Genomic DNA, 18,326 nt, shown 5'->3' with positions numbered 1-18,326 from the left:
GTTCCTCTCTTCAAAATAAAAAGCTGGGATATAACCAATGACTCAACTCATCCACCTTGTGACTTGGGTTGACTTGAATTGAAACCTTGTGACTAGAGTTGAATTCAATTGAAACCTTGTGACTAGAGCTGACTTGAATTTTAAAACCCTGTCGACTTGACGTGACTTGACTTGAAAACCTTGTGACTAGACTTGACTTAAACTGACAACCTTGTGACAAGAGTGGGGTTGAATTGAAACCTAGTGACTAGAGTTGACTTGAATTGACTTGCCCACAACAGAAAAACTTCAGACTTTCTTGAGACTTGGACCAAATGACTTGCTACTTGCTTGGGACTTAGATCGGAGGGACTTGTACAATTGTCTGGTCATTGCCAACAACAGTTATGTCACAAAGTATTGAGCTGAACTTTTGTCACTGACCAAATACTTATTTTCCTCTTATAATTTAAAATGAATTATTTAAAAATCCTACAATGTGATTTCCTGGATTGTTTTTCTCATGTTGTCTTTCATAGTTGAAGTGTACCTCTGATGAAAATTACAGACCCCTCTCATCTTTCTAAGAACTTGAAAAAACAGTGGTTGACTAGATAATTTTCTGCCCCCCACTCCCCGTATTATTACTGCACCTGACAATTGTTTAATATAAATTCAAATCAAATACATTCATAAAGAATCACCCCTCCTTTTCCCAAACATTTTCATTGCCTGTTCCTCTAAGTGGACATCAGAGGACACCACACCCGTGTTTTCCAGCAGAGCCAAAGACATCCTGACCCACATCTCAATTCACCAAAACAATTACCTCAGCCTCAGACCCTGCTGGGCTCGAGGCGAACACGCTACGGTCCGTTTAAGATCAGAGGATGGTCCTGGTTCTAATGACAATGACACCCTTCATTAGCGCGGCCCACTCAAACCGCAGTGAACGCTGTGAAGCAGCTGATCCTCAAACATGAACTCAGCCTTCAGGTGGGATTAATGAGGCTGAGGATTAGCATGGTCACCGTGTCCAACGCTATTATCTAATGATGCTCTAATGTGGCCAGCATCCGTCAGCCCCTCATCAGCTCCTCTCCTGGTCGGATTGTTCCGGTTTCAGCGTGTCATTGGTCAGAAGCTGTGGGAGGTAAAACCGTTTTCATGACCTCGTTCAAAGAAGAATGTAAATTCCAGTTGGTGAATTCCACTCGGCGCTGACATGTCATCACTTTACCACATGCTGGGGTGGGGGGTGTGTGATCTAATGCTGCTAAAAATGTTTATCTTCTTATAAACAGTCCAGTCTCCGGATTGTTCCACGATCTTATCAATCTACACTCTCATAGATTCCACGACTTGGGACACCTTTGTTTTCTTCTCTAACCTAAATATCTCTGACACTCCACAGATCAGCGGAAACTAATTATAGTCTGAGGAATCTCTCCTCAAAACAAAGAGTGCAGGCTGTAACAGCCTTTTTTTATCAGGTTTCCATGAAGCTCCTGCTCCTCTGGGTGTGCTCCCTTCCTCACCTTTATCTGGGAGAGACACCCAGTGTGGCCTTTGTCCATGATGGTAAGAGATGAGGAGGCAGCAGGACGGGTGGATCCAGCTATGGTTGTCAACAGCTGTGTCAGGAACACTTTTAGGTTTGCCAAGTATTACCAGAAGAGACAGGACAGTGTCATTGAAATATGATGACAGATAAGGGCGAGTCAGCGAACAGGATCGAGGTGGAGCAGCGTTCTGTCTGTGTGGAGACAATAACCTGGTCCTAAACACTGAACAGCAGGAAAAACAACTAACATCCAGCCCCTGTTCATCAACAGAGTCAGTGTGGAGAGGGTCTGTGACTCCAATTCCTGGGTGTCCAGACTGAGGAGCAGGCGACAATAAAGATAGCACAGCGGAGACTTCACTTCCTGAGACTCCTCAAGAGGAACCATCTGCATCAAAAACTGCCCTCCTCTTTTTACCGCTGCTTCATGGAGAGTGTTTAGATAGACTTTATGTGTGAGCTGCTCAGCAGCAGATAGAAACCACTGATCAGAGCATATTCAGCTGCCTTCTCCCCACCCTGGATGAACTTGACAATTACACATTCTTAATCATTTTTTCTTTTTACCTTCTCTTTTAATTTACCTGTCCTGACAGGGAATCTGCACTCTGGGCTCGTGGTGCAGGGCAGGGGGCGCAAGCCTGGCACACCCAGCGCAGTGTTAATTTCGTGCACCACACCGCCGTGCACCGCCAATTTGACAATTTGGCAGCGCAGAAAGTGTGCTGAAAGCTCGCCAGCTCCAACCTGGTCTATTCTTGGCGCAAAGCGGAGCGCACCCTGCACAGCTGTAATTTGGTGACAGGCGCACGTGTCATGCTCATGTCAACAAAGCCTCAGAGGCAGGTTTCCAGAGTGTCAGGCACATTTTACAGCAATAAACAATCACAGCAATCACTATCTAATGTAACCGTCTGAACCAGCATATACATTTATATCTATATTAACTGTCCCGTCACATCTGATGTCAGATTAAAGCCGTTTGTCATTATGGAAAGTTAACCTGACGGCAGCTGGAAGTTTGATGCACATCTTACAATTAAACAATAAACAGCCTTAACATCCGATACTGAGTATATATCTGGTTCTCTCATTTCATTTAATTCAAAGAAAAGAGGGAGAGAAAAGACGAAGAAAAAAGAGACAAAATAAATGTCTGTCACTCAGGATTTACCTGTGATTTCCCATATTTCTCTGTTTTAGTCTTTAATTTTAACGTGATCTAAAAAGATGGAGTACATTATTGTAAGGAGGATGAGGTGGAGACACTGGGAGAGTATACAGTACATCACCAAAGGTTCTGCTATTTGGCGATGACAAACCAGGAGTGCAGGTGGATCAAAAGTATTCTGAATGGATAAGCCAGCTGTGTAACTGTCTCTTCATTTTGTTCTCCTATTAAAGGCAAAGGAACAGATTACATCTGTCCCGGGAGCTGGCCCACATGGTGACGCCCTTCATGTCCTCCGATGCGCCCCGCTGTCCATTCTCCTGCTGCAGGGACAGCTGCTCTGACCGTGCAATGATGAAGAAGGTCTTTTCTATTCATATTCTCTACTTTGTGTGGGATGTTACATTTGTAATCATACACAGTGTACCAAATTAGATGCAACTGAAGTGTATGTCAAAATCAAAATAACCCTGCCAACTAAAAACAAAGCAAAAACAAAAATGTTTGAGTATCATGTTATAAACATGTTTAAATTAACACTAAACAGGCAGTGGGTGGGGGGCAAGTGTTGAAAAAGCATTCTGCAAAAGATTCCTCTTTGGAGCCAAATCACATGTAATAGTGCTCCTTAGGGAGCCAAATTACACACTTAAGTGCCCACTTAGGAAAAAATCAGGAGTGCCCTCTTGCACAGAGACACATACTAAAGGGCCCAAACTTGGTAGGCCTTATTGCCCCAGGGAGCGATATTATGTGCTCAAGTGCCCTTAGGAGCTAAAACACACGGTGAAGTGCCTGAACTTGAAAATAAATGGGCTAAAAGCTCCTCTTTGGGGCCAAAATGCAGGCTGAAGGGCCCCAAGGAAGCCAAAAGACATGCCTATGTGCCCAAACATGGCAAAAACAGGTGCTAAAGTGTTCTTTTTGGGACCAAAATGGAGGCCAAAGTGTTTCTTGTGAGCCAAAACACACAGTAAAGTGCCTGAACTTGGCAAAAATGGGCTAAAAGCTTGTCTTTGGGGCCAAAATGCAGGTAAAATGCCCAAAGGAAGCCAACAGACATGCCAATGTGCCTAAACTTGGCAAAAACAGGTGCTAAAGTGATCTCTTTGGGAAATGCAGGCTTAAGTTCCCTTAGGAGCTAAAACACATGCAAAAGTTCCCTCCTGGGAACCAAAACACATACTCAAGTGCCCCAACATTGCAATCACAGGTGCTAAAGTGACCTCTTGGGGCAAGAAAAAATGAAGGCTAAAGCGCATCTTGAGAGCCAAAGTTTCCTTGAGTGGCCAAATGTGGCACAGACACATGCCAAAGTGCCCTCTTGGATGCCAAAAGTTCATCTGAAGTGCTCCTTTGGAGCCTAAAAGCACGCTTTAGTGCCTGCTTGAGAGCCAAAACGTAGGCTGCACTGCGACTTTCATGCTAACATCTTCATATCAGTTTTATCCTCTCTTTTTTTGCCATTTTATTTTGCTTGATCATATTTTTTATTATAACTTTTTTACTTTTTAATTGATTTGTAATTGTTTTTCAATAAGTTTTTTCTGATTTGTGTCTTTGTTAAGCACTTTGAATTGCCTTCTAAATTGTGCTATATAAGTAAACTTGTGCCCAAATGTGTGAGGGAAACATGCAACAGGCCCTCTTGGATGCCAAAGTGTGAGGTGAAGTGTCCTATGAGAGCCAAAACATGTGCTTAACGGCCCTCCTGGGTGGCAAAAACACATCATTTTTGCGTTTTGTTTCTTTTTGTCCTGATCCAGGCCACTGCGCCTTAAGACAATTTTTACTTATTCTTCTGGTGGAGATACACAACCTATCAGGGGCTAACCCTAACCCTAACTGCTTACAATGCTTTTAGGATGACATGCAAAAGTTTTTTTTTTGCATTTTGGCCTCCCGTTTACACAGAAACAAGGTTTTAGCCGACCTAAAATGCAAACTTTTGAAAACAGCCTATTGAGTCAGTTTTTTTCTGAAAGTTGACAACACTTTTGTCGTGTAAACACTGAGTTTCACACATGCTCATCCAACAGGACAACAGTAATATTGTTACAATTGTCGTGGTTTTCCATGTTGTGCTTGTGCTGCTCAAACTGCTGTATCTGCTGACTGTCTTTATACAAAATGAGCATCTGTTGCTCCACTTCTGCTCTTAGCATTCACCAATACACCAGATGATCGGCCCAACCAAAAGCTGCTTCTGGACAAGACAGTTATAGTGCCAACTACAGGTCTGGCATGCTTACTACAGCATTTTCATTTAAATGCATTTTTAAATGCACGTTGTCGTGTAAACAGGGCCTCAGACTTTTTATGACAGCTCAATGCTGCAGACCCAACGCGTTATCTTGATCAAAACTAGACAAGACATTTAAGTCACCAAACAACCAAACTGTGGCTGTTTTAGATTATCAAAGGAGTCCAACCACAAGCTGTACTTTATCACTGCTAATTGGACTGAGGAGCTGGGTCACAGCTGAGGAAACTGTGACCAGGGAGAAAACAATAGAGGAGAAGAGCCACACAAGGCCTCATTTGATGAGTTCAGGTCTGAGGACACGTTTCAACAACGCCACACTTGGAAGCTCCAGGTAAACCTCCTCTGACTTTTCCCTTATCTAGAATTACAGTGCATGAATCTGTCTGGAGTAAACACTCTGAGTTATGAGTGGACAGTGAGCAGCTGTAAAGCTCCCTGTGAGTGAGTGTGCAGAGCATAAATCTGTCCTCCTGTCATGTCACTGTTTGTTCTGCACAGTCACCGTGCGGCTGCTTGTGTCTGAGAGCCCGTGAACACACAATGTGTCATCGCTGACAGACGGACTGAGAGGTCACCTGTCAGACCCTCACTCAGATACAGCTTCTGTACTTTTCCCACACACTTTTATACGGTTTGGAAAAATTTGAGGGAGACTCTGTAAGTTTCCACGTCCACGTGATTTTGATTATGTTCACAAAAATCCCAGAAAAACAGGTTTTTAAGGTTTTTAGTTTCTGAAATGAGACAGCTGACGCTTCTCAGCGGTTGACGGCTGTGTCCTAAGAGAGAGAGAGAAAAGAAGTGTGTCTGACTATTCTATGAAATGGCACATTCGGTATTTAAAGATGTGTTAGGCCTATTAATCAAAAGTTTCTGACCCAAACTCAAGAATGCAACAGTTTCATACAAATGCTCCAAGTAAACAATGAAATGACTGCACATTTGTACTTAACAGGTCCGAAGTCAATTCCACTGAAAAAATCACACAGGCTTTTTCCCACTGTGGGACAGATGTCAGGTTTGAGCTGGACTGTCTGGTGGCAGCATAGTAAACCACTTAGTCAGACCAAGAACAGACTGAGCACAGCTCAATCAACATACGTAGATAACGCCATCGCTATCAGACTGCAGTTAGACTTGTCAGGTCTCAGTAGGTCTTGGTACACCTGGGCATTCAGCGAGAGCAAATTTCACCCGGAGGAGGAAGCAGATGACCATGATAAACATGGTCGCTGAGCTACAGTGGCCATTGTTGTTGTTGCTTCCCTTTTGAAATTATTGCACTATGGAGGCTGGCAGTTGATTAAATGACACCAAAACTCTTTCTCTTCTGGGAAGAGAACCCAGTCATGAGGAGTCATGGCAGGTCTCCTGGCAGGTCTATGAGACTGGCTGCATTCAGCCTGTTCCTAATTGTCCGGGCAGAGGACCGTCAGCACATATCATCCTGCAAACACTGACTGTAAATCTGTAGAAGACAGCCTATGGTTCCTAAGTGCTGACGGGGTGAGGAAACTCTGACATCTCCTGTTATATAAAGTTTGGCCTTTTGTCTGGAGATGGCACCAGGATTCATTCCTGATTCTGATTCATGCCACAACTTGGATTTGAGGACCACCAGGTTGAAGTTGCCCTGTCACACAGGCCCTATCCAGATCAATCAAGTGTGGCCTGATGATTCTTGGAGCTGACACTCACTGAGCACTGCAGTAAGGTGGCCGGTGGGTGTCAGATGATTTGCAAAAGCCACAACACAACAGAAGTACAGTCACAACAGAAGTGCAGCCCCAACGGAAGTTTAAAGAGGTTAGTTTTCTCAATGGCCACAGAAGAGTTGCTCAAGTAAGTAATTGATTTTCTGTTTTAACTTCATCTATGATAAATGTAGCTTTGTAGGGATCTCATCTTGTGATGTCCTTCATAGTAATTATTTTTCTGCATTTACCGGAAAAAAAAACATCATCTTTTATTTAACCTTGTGAATCCCTAGAATAGAATAGAATAGAATAGAATAGAATAGAATAGAATAGAATAGAATAGAACTTTATTGTCATTGTAACAAGTAAAACAAAATTGAAGTCACAGCAGCAATCAAAAAAACAAAAGTAAGAAAGTGTATAGAAAGTACAAAAAGGTCCATAAGAAAATAGATGCTGACAGCTTGTCCATCATTGTCCAGTCAGCCTGTCTCCACCTCCACAGGGTCCAGGACTGAGCTTCTTCAGCAGTCTGTTCAGTCTCTGTCTCCTGGATCCTGTCTGCTCACAGCAGGTGAAGCTCTTCCAATGTGGCGTTGGTGTCTGATGTTAGCTCTGTTAGCCATGTCTGTGAATAGCATGATGCTACTCTGCCTTCTGATATTCCCTCTGTTGCTGGGTTAGCATGGCTAGCAAGCCCATCTTATTGTAGATAGATCTTAAGTTCCCAATAACGATGGATGGAAGGACAGGTCCATGTCGTCACTTCTTAGCTCACACCTAAGAACCAGCACGTCGTCCTCAACTCCTCCTCACCTTGTGGGAAGACATCAGGCTTTATAACAGTTAGCATTGACATGCTACAGGCTGCTAACAGCTAATTTCACATATAAACAATGCAGCCATGGTTCCATGTAGGATCTTCAGACAAACACAGGAGAAAAGTGGTAAAAATATCGCTGAAGCCACAAAAAGTTTGGTGTCCAAGAAGAGAGAGCTGCTGCAAAAGGCAGCCATAGCCAACAGGGCGGCGCCTATCAAATGCACAACATTTGCATTAGAGCTATACTTATTATAGCTGAAGTTAAAAAAGAAAACAATCATTAACTTACTTTCACAACTTTTCTGTGACCACTTGGAAACTGTCCTCTTAACTTTTGTTGTGGCTGTACTTCTGTTATGTTGTGGCTTTTACGTTCTTGTTTTTGCCCTTGCATTAGTGTTGATGCTTTTGCAAACCGGCTGACACCTACTGGCCACCGTACTGCAAGGCCAGTTACCCAACCATGTTTTACACAAAAAAGGCAGTGAAAAAAACTCTGTGTTCACATTGAAACCCTGAGGGACTGGTAATGCTGTAGTATGCATGCCTGGCTTGTAGTTGGCAATTTAACTGTAAAAACATACCCCACATGACCACTACCCATTCCACTACAGATCAGAAGAAGTCCAGCCAGCTGCTAATAAACCAAGAAGAAAAAAGACATGATAGACACTAAACTTGTGAAACTTCAGAGAGTTTTCTGGACAGACAATGGTGCAGAGTTTGTGCATGGCAATTTAAGTTGCCATATTAAAAATGTCATGCCTAAAGCGTATCCACTGAAAACTCCAGTTTAAGCTGTTTACACAGGATAATGGCTGCATGTTTCAGAAAAGTTCCAGTCTGGAGGCCGTTTTCAACTGCTCAAATGTTGTTTCCGTGTAAAGGAGAGGCTGACACGCAGTAATACCTTTGCTTTTCGTCCCTAAAATGTTGTCGTGCAATGCCAAAACTCAAAGCAATGATTTGCTGTTAGCGTGACTGGGATTTATGTCCCATCAGATGCTTATTTTTCAGCCTTAAAGGGTAGATTCTGCGATTCATTGAGTGTGTGGACATACCTATGCTGCAAAGCACAATAAATGAAATGAAATATTTCAGGAGGAAAGATCAAGACCTGAAAGAAAAATGAGAGAAACTTTGCATTTTGTCATAGTCTGAAAGTGATTTCTATCAAACCTTAGATCCTGCTGATCCTTTGAGCTGACTATCAGGAAATTTCTGTTTCCTTTTACTGCTACATTTATCTGAACACCCAGTCCAGAGTCTGGAGCCTGCTTTTTTAGAAATCTGGACACAAGCAGACACGTGATTTCCAGGGGTATGAAGAAAAAGTCATATTTTCCAGAAACTAGTTGTTTTTGTGGTATCAGACACCAGGTAAAGCCAAATGCATGTGCCTATTTCACCAACAAAACCACAAACATGAGCAGGGAAGAGGAAAGATACGCGCTGAAAGCAGACATAATACCTTGTTTGTGTTTGGTTCGCCAGGTTTCTGTTGAACTGATGCAGATTAGGTGTCACAGGTTTGTGTTTTTACCAAAAACCATCCGTCACTTTTTACACCATGACCCAGTTTTTACTTAAAGGTGGGTTTAGTTTGATACAAAAAATATAAGGCTTAATAATCTGTGAGGGCTCTGATATTGCAGTCTCTGTATACAAATGTGCATAGTTTTATGCAGTGACAGAACTTTAAAGCTGCAATGTGAAGATCAGCCAAATAACTTTCTTTCCTGCACGTGAGCGATGTGGCGATGTAACGTGACCCGGCACACCGTGAGCAGTTGTATGATACCCCCTCATATCATTACAGAAACACAAATTAAGTGTCAGATAGCTGGAGGGGGATCTCCAGGCTGATTGCAGCACGTGTCAGGGTGGCCTCATCAACACGGAAAGAAAACAACAAAAATGTTTGGTTTGTTGAGTTTGATAGTTGAGTACACAGGAAAAAAAAAATCTGTAAAAACACGGCAGAAGAAGAAGAAGAAGAAGCACTGGCAGCAAAAATTCCAGGCAAATACTGTAAAATTACAGTCAAACACTGTAAAAACATGGAATTACATGAAATAACTGTAAAAATACAGGACTAGACTTTACAGTCAAAATAAATCAAAACACAATATTACTGTAAAATTACATATAAATTCAGTCAAAACACATTCAAATCAGATTTCTTTAAGGTTAATCTCTTTAATTTCATGAAATAAATTATTTATTCAAGGAAACAGTCAAATTAATCGACGGTAATTTTCTGTGAAAATACCATCTTACCCATGTACAATGTATTAAAACAAACTGTCCATTACATTTAAGATACATGTCTGCAGATTTACAGTATTGAGTAATTTTAGAAAAAAAAAATACCATTATTCAACAGATTTTCCTAAATTATTATAGTCAAACACCTTCAATAAAGTGACAATGCAAAGAGTTCTGTAAAAAAAAAGTTACCATTTTTTTTATTTATTTATTTTTTCCCCTTGTCCTGTTCAGCGTCACGACAACAGAATTATGGTCTGGCTGCCGTATTGTGCAGAACACATTTGCTTTTCCAAAGGGAGCTGTTAGTGTATAAGTTTCCCTTGAGTGTTAAGATTATGCTCTTTATTAGTGTTTTTTGATATATATTTTATACATAAATACACATACATATATATACATACACACACACACACATACGTATATATGTACATATATATACATACGCATACATGTATCCATACAGTTTCCCTCCCGTATATTGCCAAGTTTGAAGATTAGTGCTTAACCAGAACAAGGTGATATCAGGTAATAAACAGTGATAAAGGAAAAGATTGTAGAGAAGAGACTAGACAGGGGGGGGGAGAGAGACAACAAAACAACTGTAGAGAACAACCACAACAACTGAACAAATGACTACAGACAGGAGAAACAAACAACCAGCTACTGAGCCTGAAAGGAGACAGTATCCTGGGGTCTTTGACATCATAATCACAAGAAGAACCTGGAGAGATGAACTGGAGAAATCATGAGTAGCAGTGAGCACAACAACGACAATTGTAAAAAGGTACATATACGTATATAGATCTATACACAGAAGCATATACTCACCTACACATATAGGGCTACAGGTGGCAGTACAGAATATTGGGTTTGATTTAGGTCAGGTGATCATGCCAAGGTGTGATCATGCAGATGTGGCCTTGCTGCTCCCAGAGGCCAAAAATTACCATTATTTTACAGCAAAATACAAAATAACCAGTGATGCATGAGAGGAAAGTATTTTGCAGTGTATTCTTTTTGGATGTTTTTTGCTTTCTTTAAATTCTCTGATCAAAAAAGGATTAACTCCTGTATTTTAACAGTGTTTTTAATGTAGTTTTATGTTATAGCGTTTGACTGTAATTTTACAGTAAAATTTTTACATTTGTCTGGAAACTTTGCTGCCACAGCTTTTACCCTTTTTTTCAGATTTTATTTTTTTTTGGTTAAGTCCTGTATATTTACAGTTATTCTATGTATTTCCATCTTTTTACAGAGTTTGACTATAATTTCATGGTATTTGGAAACTTTGCTGCAAGTGCCTATGCCGTTTTTTTTTTTTTTTTTTAATTTCACAGTTTTTTGTTTTCTTTTTTTTTACGGCTTTGTATAATGTTTTTGAAAAAGAGGGGGAAAAAATAAAAAAGCACAAGTTAGTACCAGTGAAATTTAGATTTTTTTTTGTGGACTGTGTAAAATTAAAAAAAATACCTGTTAATCTCCTAGCATTTTATTGTTTTATAAGAAAACAGGAAAAAACAGTCAAAAATTACAAACCATTTCCTGTAAAATAACTTTTTTTTTTTTTTTTTTTTTTTTAACAGTTAACATGAACTGACTTGAATTGAAAAATTTATTTGGAACATGCCTAAAGAAAAGGAAAGAAAACATGAAACAAACAGAAATAGTCGTCATCGATAACATGTCCACAAAACATTTGAAACAAAGAAGGCAGACTGCCTGCCTCATCCTGCATGTGCTGTGAGGGACAATCCCAAACTACTGAGCTAAGAGACACTCCAAGGACGTCCCTTCACCAACGTTTTTAGACATCTAACTATGGTCTCCTGAAGGTGCAGACTGTTACCCCAGAGGACGGCTGGCGTAACATAAGTAACCTGACACGCCAGAAAGACAGCTTCATATACCTGCCTCAGACATATTTCACTAGTCCATCTGGGTAACAGCTCTTTGGATTTGTTTTCAGAAGAAAAAACTTCAAAAAAAATCAGCAGCTGGTGATTGAACAATCGTTCTGACTGACACACTCACCACAGACCAATCCACAGAAATCAAATAAATAAAAACATAGTATCATCCCCATATAAAACACTGAATTTCTGTCATGGTTGGTTTGGTTTGTCTTGTCATGAAGCAGTAGGTGCTCAGTGCCAGCGTAATGTGCCATGAATTGATGTTTTCATGGCTGTAAAAGTCGCCATGAGTCACACAGTAATCTGTTTTCAGGATTGTTTGGTATGAGCTTATCTAAAGTTGGAGTGAAACTGTGATACAGCTGTGTGTGTAATCAGCCGTCATGTCCACAGAGATGAGCCCATTGTTTTCCTGTCTGTTTCCTGCAGGGTGACACAGGGAACGTGTGGGCGGCTCTATTATCAGAGCTGCGGCTTCACCCGCTGTACCAAATATAACCCACATTTCTGTTTTTGTTATTTCACTTTTTCTTTCCTTATTTTAGCTTTTGAATGGTTGTATTGTCCCAAAGAGAAATCCATTCACACTCACAGGGGCAGTGATGAGTCTTCACCAGCTGATCTAACTTTATCAGGACAATAAAACTCAATCACAGCCCTTTTTAGATGAACATGGTATTTTGGAAAGTTTCCAGTCAGGCTGTCTGGCTCTGCATAGCACTGAGTCTGCACTTTTAAAGGTCTGACCTGTTTTTAATGATCCATTCTGGGAGTTCTGACATTTTACTGCTTATAGACCTGACTGCTTCAACTCTTTTAAACCACCTTGAAGACTGTGTTGGTGTCAAGGGAACTGCATTAGATCAGTAAAGGTCTTATGTGTCAGGGAGATCCTGTACTGTCAGGCTGGGGGTCTGCTGCCCCTCTTCACTGTGGAGTCCCCCAAGGTTCAGTTCTTGGCCCGGTCCTCTTTTTGCTCCACCTCCTCCCGCTGGGTTTTCAGATGGCACAGCATCTCTCATCAGTTTTATGCTGATGACTGCTAGGTTTATTTACCCATCTCCAGGAGAGCCACAGACCCTGACACCCTTGCTGAGTTGCCTGGATGATGTCAAAGCTTGGTTGGCCCAAAATGGTCTTTGATGAAATGAGGGGAAAATTGTGTTGTTTAGACTAACAGCTCCCCTTATGGACTACAAAGGTAATGTTCAACCCTTTGTCACCAACTTTGGCGTCACCTTGGACAGTGATTTTAAACTCAGCAAACAGATCAGCATGTATGGGGCGCCAATTGTACAGTTGCACACACTACAAATAATAACAACATTTCTCCACATTTAGCTCTAAAACATCACTTTTTCTGCAGATTTAGAGAAATATTTGTGAAATATATTTGTCAAATATTACATATAAATGTTGGATGTTTTATGTAAATGGTGAATGTTATTTAATGTTATACATGAATGTCCTGATTCTAAATATTTAGCTATATTTCTAATCATATAGTTTCATTCTAAATATTGAGCTAAGACTTAATATTTAGCAAAGATTTCTAAACATGAAGTCAAGGTTTCTTCATCTTGAGCAAAGATTTCTAAATATTTAGCTAACATGTGAGTTCACACTCCCGCCTGCCAGGAATACCAAAATAAAAGTTTGAGGAAGCGATCCAGTCGGCTAAATCAGCCATTGGAAAATAAAAGTCCCAAATGCTGTGATGGCGCTGTTAAAGATCCTGTGGCTGACACTGAAAAAGTCGAGCTTGACAATCTCAAAATTGCTTCCTTGAACTTTTATCTTGGTTCTACCTGGCGGGTGGGAGTGTAAATTTGCATATTGGCTTAATATTTAGAAATCACAGCAAAGTATTGAGAAATCTAAGCAAATATCTTGAAATCTTTGCAAAAGTTTTATACATCTTGACTAGACATTTAGAAATCTTTGCTCAAGATTCAGAAATGTTTGATAAATTATTAATCTAAGCTAAATATTTAGAATGGAAACTAAATGTTTGAAGATGTAGCTGAATATTTAGAATCAGGGCATTCATTTATAACAGTTATGAATAACATTCAACATTTACCTTTAACGTTTAAAATTTAGATAAAATATTCAACATTTATATTTCATATTTGAACAATACTTTTCACAAATATTTCTCTAAATCTGCAGAAAAAGTGATATTTTAGAGCTAAATGTGGAGAAATGTTGTTATTAGCAGTGTGAGCAACTTTACAATCAGCGCCCCATAAGCACATTCATCAAATCAGGTTTTTTTTTTTTTAGCACCTCTGTCTTTTATCAAAAGTAAAGTTATTTTTATCTTTTAAGAACTTGGAGCAAGTTGTGCAGGATTTGTTTCTTCATGTGTGAATAATGTAATACACTTTATACTAGCATCTCCCATAATGCACTTTCACGTTTACAGTTAGTCCATAACTCTGCGGTACGACTCTTAGCAGGAACCAAAGAAAAAAAAAAAAGGTGGAACGTATTACCCTATACCTGTGTCTGCACTGGCTTCCTGTTAATTTTAGAACGGGTTTTCAGATTTTATTGTTTGTTTTTAAAGTGTTGAATGGACCAGCCCCACAGTACATCTCAGATCAGCACGAGCCCCAAGATCTGAGGGTCGACTCCGGCTCATGATGCCCAAGATAAGACTTAGGGGACTTAAACAACAATAGTTTTAGAATGAAATGCAAAGGTATCGTATCAGACTCTCATTTATATTGAAACAGCATTTTAGCTGACCTCAAACACAAACTTTTGAGAACAGCCTCCAGAGGGTTTTTTTTTTTTCTGAACCGTTGCTGCCACCAGTGTCCTGTAAACAGCAAGCCAAAGTTTTCAGTGGATATGCTGACATCATGCTCCACTTCGAACAAGAGCATCCAACAGTCCAACAGTACTGTTGTTAAGATCGTGGTGGTCTACCATGCTGTGCTTGTGCTTCTCAATCTGCTGAATCTGCTGACTGTCTTTAACAAAATGAACATCTGTTGCTCCACTTCTGCTTTTAGCATTCACAAATACATCAGATGATCAGCCCAACTCTAGCTTGGTGGAGATCTACCAAAAGCTGCCTCTGGACAAGACAGTTATAGCGCCAACTACAGGCCTGGCATGCTGACTACAGCGTTTTCAGTGTTTCTAAGTGCATGCAGTTTTTTTTTTTCTTGTGTTTTTGCGCCCACAGTGGCTGTTTTAAGTCTCTTCTTCTATTGTTGTTCTCATTTAAATTGATTGTTTTTTGGCTTTATTTTTCTAGTTGATGTTTTGCACAGAAAAAAAATGAACAGAACAGAATATGTTATGTGGACTGAATTGGAATCTGTTAAATCCTGAGATCAGAGGTGGCTGAGTGAGTGGAGCTGATATAACCAAACCCTTTCTTTCTAATGTGTCCATTGAATTTGCGGTCAAATGGTCATAATTTCTCACAGGAAATGAGTGTCTGAGTTAGAGACAAGACAAAAGCTGTAATGTAATCCTGCTGACTCGTGGCAGACGTGAAGACGTGGGTGTAGCTGATCAAGCAGCACTTGTATTGTGCAGACCCTATTCAACATAAAATGCTCAGACTATCCACAGTATTTATAGCTCCCCTTTTCAGGGTTCAGAGGCGCAGGTTTCCTCTGTTTGTTCACTGTTTCTAAGTTTAATACAAGGCTGTTTCATGCAGGAGCAGAGGACTGTATTAACACTGCAGCCATGGTGGCACGTTGGATGTGGCGACACGGCCTGTCTCATGGAAAAATACTAGAAAGAGGGAAGCATGTACAGCGTGTTCAAGAACAACATGTTACTGAGACCACCATGTTGATGGGAAATTACAACGTCAGGTCAGCCAGAAGGCATCATCTGAGAGCTTGATTTTACTGATTCATTGGATGGATCCGACATGAGGAGGCTGTTTTTGTAACATGTTTTAATTTCTCGGAATCTGATGATTAAAGTGAAACACAACAACACTTCACTGTAATAACAATCATTACGAAATGTTTGTAATATGATGCTGTCAAAAATATACAGAGGGTCATTATTAGTGTTATTTTAATTTGAAAGGATCGACTCCGAGAGGGTTCATAAAACAAAGAGGGATTAAATTTATAAAGAATTGTTTTATTACAGCTCTAAAATTCATTTGCTTCAAAACAAAAGGTTAACAAAAATGTTAGTTTATAGATCTTAAATAAGAACTCATATAAACAAAACAATAAAATAATACACATATAATAAAAAATCAATTGAAACAATGCTTGAATAAATAATGAAAAATATAAAGAAACGAGCAAACAAGCAAATTATTAATTGAATAGATGATGTAAATAATTAAAAAAAACAAAAACAAAAAAATGACTCAATGAATGTATGAGATAAAATAAAACAAAAACAAACAAATAAACAAACAAAATGAATACATGAAATTAAAAAAAAATCCAAAACAAAGGAACAAACTAATGGAAATCTGAATGAATATATAAAAAGATCGATAAATAGATAACTGAAAAAATGAAAGAACAGGTGAATAACAAACCCCCCCCCCCAAAAAAAAAAAAACAAGTGATTGAATAAATATATAAGCAAATTAATTCATTCATTTATTATTATTATTTATTTATTAAAAAAAATCAACAAAAAATAAATAAATCAGATGTATAAATATTTAAATACATTTACTTATAAACTTAAAGAGGAATGAATTTGGATATTTACAAATAGATAACAAAAACCAACAAATGAATGAACTGATGGATTGATGAATGAATACAAAAGACAAACAGAAAACAAAACAAAACAAAAATGAATGAATGAATAAAGAGATCATCATAGATAAAACATTCTCTGATGAAAATAGAGAGAATATTATTTAAAATGTTTTATTGACAAACATTTTATCAGCTTGCTGGGGTTAGTGTTAGATCATTTATTAAGGAGGCTGAGCTGTTTGACTTTCACTTGTATGCTGAATTGTCAGAGAGGAGGACTATGATGACTTACAGGAATATAACCTGACAGTGAACACATCATGAGTAGAGATGGGTACCAAAATAGATACTTTTATAGGTACCAACCGAAATCCGTCAAAAGTTACTGGTACCAATTCATGTACAATCAACAGGTACCATGTTTAGGTATCTAAACGCATCCTTGTGAATGTGAGGGAGTGAAAGAGTAGGAGATTTACATGCTGGGCATGAACACAGCATTTCAAGGTTATACAATGAGGAATAAATATGTTAAATTGAAATAAAAGATGTGTTTTATTATAAATCAAATTGATATTTTTTACCACATAAACACAAAAAAGTACTGAAAATTGGTCTTCAGGGATCTTGTCTGGTCTGTATACACTGCTACAGTCAGCAGTGGTGTAAAATACAAACTAAAAGTGCTAAGTTGATTTAAGGAGCTATCTACTTAAGTTTCTATATCTATTGCAACTGTCACTTTTACTCCTCTACATTTACATTGTCACCGTTGTTACACGCTACAAATTAAAATGTCAATATAATGATTCAGATTCAGACAATTTTATTGATCCCACATGGAGCAATTCGTGTGGAGCGGCTTGCACAAGACAGATAAAACTCAAACAGAAACAAAGACAGGTTGACAATAAAGCAACAGTAAAAAACAAAACAACAACAAAAAAAAACTCAAGGGGTTAAAAATAAAATACTAAAGGAGATGATGAAACTGGGCAAGGTTAAAAGTCAGCTATCCAACTGGTTAATTAAATTGTGCGTTCTCAGTGAATAACTGTTGCTCTCATATCAAACTGAGACTCATCTCAGTGAGATCACACACAGCCTGGGAATATTCCTCAGTGTCTACAGTATGATGGAAGTAACCTCTGGTCCACTGGTGATAGCAGAGACACCACTACCTCCTGCTAGTTCAGCTTCAGAAGAAGATGGACACCTGTCTCCATATCTAAAAAGCATTTTCACTATGTCAGGATTAAAGGTTCATCCTACAGGATGAAGGGCCTGTGTTTGCTGAAAAACAACAATATGTTAGAGTTCTAAAACTTACTGTCAAACTTAAAAAAAGGAGCAAGAGGAGAGGAAGGGAGGGAGGAGAGGAAGGGAGGGAGGAAGCAGGAGGTGAATGGAGTTGAAGGAGGGAGAATTAATCTTAAAGCTTGTGAGAGAAACAACTATTTCTAGCTGTTTTGTTTCTTTCTACTCTTAACTGTGATACTTTAATACTTTTAATCTGAGTTACTTTAAGACTTTTACCCAAGTGATTTCTAGTGGGTGACTTTCACTTTTACAGGAGTAGATTTCAACTGAGATATGTATATTTTTACTTGTATGGCTTTCAAGTACTTCAAACACCACAGCCTGTAAGTGACAAAGAAAGGAACCAAACCATTCTGGGAAAAGTAAGAAGTATAAATATATATAAATAAGTATATATATGATCATATCTTTAAAATATTCATAAAAAACCTCAGAGCATGCCTAAAAAGAGAGACAATCAATGTCCCAGATTTTATTGTGACAATGTATTTTCTATTTGAAGAGAACGGGGGCAACATTTCTGTGTTCTTATCAGTGTCAAATGGGTAAACTTAGAAGGCACAGAACATACAAATTATCAGCTGAAATATTTGTGTCCTCTTGAGATAAT

The sequence above is a fragment of the Halichoeres trimaculatus genome, unplaced genomic scaffold, assembly GCF_033239565.1.
Source record: "Halichoeres trimaculatus isolate MK-OKI-2021-1 unplaced genomic scaffold, fHalTri1.1 fHalTri1_scaffold_14, whole genome shotgun sequence".
Classification (NCBI taxonomy): domain Eukaryota; kingdom Metazoa; phylum Chordata; class Actinopteri; order Labriformes; family Labridae; genus Halichoeres; species Halichoeres trimaculatus.
The sequence above is the reverse complement of the archived record's forward strand: the minus strand, read 5'-3'. Positions refer to the sequence as shown.